The sequence below is a fragment of the Carlito syrichta genome, unplaced genomic scaffold, assembly GCF_000164805.1.
Source record: "Carlito syrichta isolate Samal-C Ts95f unplaced genomic scaffold, Tarsius_syrichta-2.0.1 Scaffold305705, whole genome shotgun sequence".
Lineage (NCBI taxonomy): Eukaryota > Metazoa > Chordata > Mammalia > Primates > Tarsiidae > Carlito > Carlito syrichta.
In genome coordinates this window covers 33,450-39,949 of record NW_007249801.1, presented here as the reverse complement: position 1 = coordinate 39,949, position 6,500 = coordinate 33,450, and the positions used below count along the sequence as shown (strand labels likewise).

At 42.7% G+C, this 6,500-nt stretch overlaps 1 pseudogene; it reads left to right on the top strand.

Moving 5' to 3' along the window:
* The first annotated feature begins 5,787 nt into the window (after window positions 1-5,787).
* Window positions 5,788-6,155, top strand: LOC103264731 (annotated as a pseudogene).
* Window positions 6,156-6,500: the final 345 nt, after the last annotated feature.

Genomic DNA, 6,500 nt, shown 5'->3' with positions numbered 1-6,500 from the left:
AGGTCATTTTCCTTATAATTGACAAAGGTTAAAGATTAATACTTACAAAAATGAAGAGCTCACACAGACAATGAAAATACCAATATTAAAATGAGCTAAGGTTTTGAACACGCAAGTTACAGAAGAAAAAGTCCAAATATTGAATAATCATGTGAAAAGATGATCAACATTAGCAAACCACTCTCACATGATATATGAGTAAATCTCAAATATGTGTGTGCATAAATATATGTATACATGTATATATATATGTATATATATATTTTTTTTTTTAAGTAGGAGTCTCCCAAGTAGCTGGAACCACAGGTGTGTGCCACCACACCCGGCTAATTTTTTGATTTATTGTAGCAACAAGGTCTCACCAAGTTGCTCAGGCTGGTGCCCAGTCATTGGTGGTTAAAGGAATGAATGGGGGCCAGGCGCAGTGGCTCACGCTTGTCATCCCAGCACTTTGGGAGGCCAAAGCGAGAGGATCTTGAGCACAGGGGTTTGAGCCCAGCCTGGGCAACTTGGTGAGAGCTCGTCTCTACAATGAATCAAAATTAGCTTCCAGCTACTCGGAAGACTGAGGCAGAAGGATTGCCTGAGCCCAGCGGGTCAGGGCCGCAGTGGGCATAAACGTGGACAACAGGATGAGACTCCAAAACAAACAAACAAAAAAAGATAAACATCTTTGATCTCATTTTTAAAACATGTGAAAACCATATCATAAAATCAATAAGTCAGGAGAAATATTTGTAATGCAGGTAACTGATAAAGAATTGATTAGAATACACAGGATGTTTTGTGAGCATCTAGGAAACATCAACAACTCAGTACAAAAAAAGGGAAATGTTTTTAAAAAGAAAATATACAAAAAACACATCCAACGGAGCATGCTTTCATAGATATCTGAAAAGATTAATGGACTCCCTCCCCAATATTCAGATGAAGGCAAATAAAATAGAGATAACTTTATTATGTTGACACAAATAATAAACAATAAAAACACAATTGGTAAAATAAGAGTTACTGCCACCTTTTTAAAAAGTTGTCTGGCAATAGTTATTGAAATATATTTGTTTATTTATTTGTAGAGGTGAGGTCTCTCTATGTTTCTCAGGCTGATCCCGAATCCCTGGGCTCAAGCAGTCCTCCTGTCTCAGCCTCCCAAAGTCCTGGGATTACAGGTGTGAACCACCATGCCCAGCTAAAATTTAGAATGTACATACCAACTCCTAAAAGTAAGCTGACTGTAAAGTTTTATTTACATATAGAATGTTTTATATATATATATATATATATATATATATGTGCATATTTGTATGGAATGTTTCTATATTTTGGATGTTTCTATCTCTATGAAATCAGATAAGCAAGCAAATAAAACTTCTGTGTATATGTATGTATGTGTGTGTTTGCTTGTTTATTTATTTATTTGTTTTTGAGTAAGAGTCTTACTCTGTTGTCCAGGCTGGAGTATAGTGGCATGCTCACGGTCACTGCAGCCTCGACCTGCTGGGCTCAGGTGATTCTTCTGTCTCAGCCTCTCAAGTAGCAGGAACCACAGGCGTTCACCACCATGCCCGGCTACTTTTTTTGTTGCTGTTGTTGTAGAGATGAGGTCTTGCCAAGTTGCCCGGACTGGTCTTGAAACCCTGGGCTCAGGCAATCCTTTCGCCTCCACCTCCCAAAGTGCTGGGATTACAGGCGTGAGCCACTGGGTCCAGCTGTGTGTATGTGTTTATAAGAGCAAAAGGAGAAAGGTATGGAAAAGATACACCAAGCTGCTAACTTTGGTTAGCTCTGAGGAGCAAAGACAATTAGCTCAGTTAGCCGGGCGTGGTGGCGCGCGCCTGTAATTCCACCTACTCGGAAGACTGAGGCGGAAGGATCGCCGGAGCCCAGCAGGTCGAGGCTGCGGCGGCCGGGAGTGGCCACTGTACTCCAGTCTGGGCGACAGAGTGAGATTCCGACTCAAAAAAACCCAAAAGACAATTAGCTCTACTTTTATTTATCTTTTAAGGTTTTGGTTTGCTTTTACTATTACAACATTAATTATGTAATTTGGGAGAAAGTGAGCGAAAAATATTTTAAAACACTCACAAACTTTATTTTATTTTATTTATTAGTTAAAAAGGTCTACTGAAGAACAGAAAAGAAGGGAGGGGATGTGGCTGGCTCTATAGAGGGAAACAAGTCTATTTTTAATTTTTTTTAAGTTGGTGTCTCACTCTGTTGCCCAGGCTGGAGGGCAGTGGCACGCTCACGGCCACCACAGCCTCAACCTACTGGGCTCAAGCGATCCTTCCGCCTCAGCCTTCCAAATAGCTGGAACTACAGGCATGCGCCACCATGCCCAGCTAATTATTTATTTATTTATTGTAGAGATGAGGTCTCACCAAGTTGCCCAGCTGGTCTTGAACCCGTGAGCTCAGGCAATCCTCTCACCTCGGCCTCCCAAAGTGCTGGGATTATAGGCATGAGCCACTGCCCCCAGCCTCCCAAACTTTAAAAAGGTACAATGTTTCTGGTGTTGTGCAACACCGTAGGGTGACTATGGTAACTATAATTTATTATATATTTTCAAAAAGTTAGAAGAGAGGGTTTTGAAAATTTATAACACGAAGAAATGAGCAATGTTTTTGGTGATGAATATGCTAATTACCCTAATTTGATCATTATGATTGCACATACTTGTACCAAAATATCACTCTGTATGCCACAAATATGTACAATAATTACATGCAAACTAAAAAGAAAAGAGAAAAAAGGCACAATGCATGACTCATAGTAGATGCTAAGTAAATCTGTGTTGCAGAATAGATACATTTTAAATGAATGATTCTCTTCTAAGCCCCCTGCTTCCAAGGTAAGGGCCCTCCTCAGGGACTCCAGACCTGTTTTCTGACCCTCTCTGAGGTGACTTCTGACTTCTCCTCTAGAGTGTGAACTCAGTGAAAGTGGGCCCTGCTTAAGTCTTACTCATTACTATACCCTCTAATGCCTAGCAACTAATGATGTCTGAATGAGCGAACTCTTTCATGAAAAGACCCTCATAGAAGAGGATGTCCAGATGATCAATAAACAGGTGTAATGGTGCTCGACTTCACTAGTTTCAAGGAAATGTAAATTAAAACTACAGTGAAAGCCGGGCTCGGTGGTTCAGCCTGTAATCCCGCGCCTTTGGGAGGCTGAGGTGAGTGGATTGCCTGAGCCTGCGGGTTCGAGACCCGCCTGGGCAGCGAGATCTCATCTCTACAAGAAATCAAAAAATCAGCCGGGCATGGTAGCGCACGCCTGTAATTCCGGCTACTTGGAAGGCTGAGGCGGAAGGATCGCTGGAGCCCAGCAGGTCGAGGCTGCGGTGGCCGGGAGCGGCCACTGCACTCCAGTCTGGGCGACAGAGTGAAACTCCAACTCAAAAAAAAAAAAAACAACAAAAAACTACAGTGAGATATCACCTCATACACCCATTAGGATAGCCACTATCTGAAAAAAAAAAAAAGTAAGTGTTGACCAGGATGGGGAGAAATTGGAACCCTGTGCACTGTTGGTGGGACTATAAGATGGTGCAGCCATTATGGAACACAGTGTGGCAGGCCCTCGAAAAATTAGGAATAAAACTACCATATGACCCAGAAATATCACTTCTGGCTATATACTCAAAGGAACTGAAGGCAAGATTTCAAAGGAATATTTGCACACTCATATTCATTGCAGTGTTATTCGTGATAGCTTAGTGAGGGGGGCAACTCCAATGTCCATCAGTGGATAAATGAATAAACAAAATTTAGTATGGAAATATAATGGAATATGACTCAGCCTTTAAAAAGGAAAGAAGGCCGGATTATGTGGCTCAGCCTGTAATCCTAGTACTTTGGAAGGCTGAGGCAAGTGGATTGCCTGAGCCCATGGGTTTGAGAACAGCCTGGGCAACTTGGTGAGACCTTGACCCTACAACAAAAATTAAAAAATAGCCAGGCGAGGTAGTATGCGCCTGCAGTTCTGGCTACTTGGAAGGCTGAGGTGGAAAGATTGCTGGAGTCCAGCAGGTCAAAGCTGGGGTGGCCGTGAATGTGCCACTGCACTCCAGTCTGGGCGACAGAGTGAAACTCCAATTCAAAAAAAAGAAGAAGGAAATCCTGTCATGTGCTACAACATGGGTAAAATTTAAAGACATTGCTAAGTGAAATAAACCAGTCATAAAAAGACAACTACCATATGATTCCACTTTTATGGGGTATCTAAAGTATTCAAAAGCATAGAAACAAAGTAGTATGGTGGTTTCTAAGTGCTGGGAGAAGGGGGAAGGGGGATTGTAGCTCAGTGGGTATCAAACCTCAGTTTTGCAAAATTAAAATGTTCTAAAGCCAGGTTCAGTGGCTCACATCCGTAATCCCAGTATGTTGGGAGGCTGAGGTGAGAGGATTGCCTGAGCCCATGGGCGCAAGACCTACCTGGGCAACTTGATAAGACCTTGTCTCTACAAAAAAAAAAAAATTAGCCAGGCATGGTGGTGCATGCCTGTAGTTCCGTCTACTTGGAAGGTTGAGGCAGAAGGATCACTGAAGCCCAGCAGGTCAAGGCTGTGGTGGCCATGAGCGTGCCACTGAACTCGAGCCTGGGTGACAGAGTGAGACTCCGACTCAAAAAAAGAAAAGGTTCTAGAGATCTGTGGCATAACAATGCAAATGTACTCAACACGACTGAACCCTACTCTCAAAAGTAGTTAAGATGGTAAATTTTACTTTGGGTTTTTACCACAATTTTTTTTTTTTTTTGAGTTGGAGTCTGTCGCCCAGACTGGTGTGCAGTTGGCTGCTCCCGGTCACCGCAGCCTCGACCTGCTGGGCTCCGGCGATCCTTCCGCCTCAGCCTTCCAAGTAGCCGGAATTACAGGCATGTGCTACCGCACCCGGCTGATTTTTTGATTTCTTGTAGAGATGAGGTCTCGCTGCCCAGGCGGGTCTCAAACCCATGGGTTCAGGCAATCCACTCACCTCAGCCTCCCAAAGGCACGGGATTACAGGCTGAGCCACCAAACCTGGCCTTCCATAATTTTTTAAATGCACAGAAAAACAAACAAGCAATAAACCACATTGCAAGATCCCTATAAACTCACCAGAATGAACAAGATAGACGATATCAACGGTTGATGGGGGTATGGAACAACTTCATCTCTCATACATTACTAGAGGGAGTGTAAATTGGCCAATCACTTTAGAAAACTGTCACTATTGAGCAAAGATACACATATCCCTATCCTATTGCTCAGTTTCCACTCCTGAGTCACTAAGTGCAAGGGTCCATCAAAAGACACAGACACAAATGTCCATAGCAGTTGCTTCATAACAGTTGAAAACAACCCAAAGTCCACAATGAGCTGAATAGGTAAATACACTGTGATTGAGAAGCTGAGTGGGAGTGGTGACCGCAGGACTTCCTGAGAAGCTGAGCTGTGGGGAGCCAGGTCTGAAAGCTAGTATTTTTTAAAATGACCACACCATGGCTGGGCTTGGTGGCTCAGCCTGTAATCCCAGCACTTTGGGAGGCTGAGGAGAGTGGATTGCCTAAGCCCGCGGGTTCGACACCCGCCTGGGTAACTTGGCAAGACCTCATCTCTACAATAAATCAAAAACTAGCCGGGAGTGGTAGCGCACGCCTGTTGTTCCAGCTACTTGGAAGGCTGAGGCAGAAGGATCGCCTGAGCCCAGCAGGTAGAGGCTGCGGTGGCCAGGAGCGTGCCACTGCACTCGTCTGGGCGACAGAATGAGACTCCAACTCAAAAATAAATAAATAAAAAAAATGACCACACCAAACAAGACACCTCCTGGTGCTGATCCTAAGCAGTTGGAAAGAACTGGAACAGTACGGGAAATTGGGTCACAAGCTGTTTGGCCACTCTCATCTTGCAAACCAGGATTTGGAGTGGATCAATTACGAGATGACAACCCAGAAACTTACTGGTAATCAGATAGCTCTCAGCCTCATTTAGTGAACATCCAATTCAGAAGAAAAACAACAGTGAAGACATTATGTATTCATGCAGACTACAAATCTGATGAAAGCTATACTCCAAGCAAGATCTCAGTCAGAGTAGGAAATAATTTTCACAATCTGCAAGAAATTCGGCAACTTCAATTGGTGGAACCAATGGATTCATGTTTCCTTAACTGATAACCATCAGAAGCCAACTCGCACATTCGTGATACAGATTGCAGTACTAGCCAACCACCAAAATGGAAGAGACGCTCACATGAGGCAAATTAAAATATACACACCAGTAGAAGAGAGCTCCACTGGTAAATTTCCTAGATGTACAACTATTGATTTCATGATGTATCATTCAATAAGGTGACTTTAAGAACAAAAATCATTAAACATAACTGTTTTATCCTGTCACTAAATATTATATTGGGTATCTTTATTGGAAAAAACATCAGTTATTTTGCAATTTTGTACACATTTAAAAGTATCTTATTGTAACTTTGATAAATAAATAAATTTTAAGTCAAAAA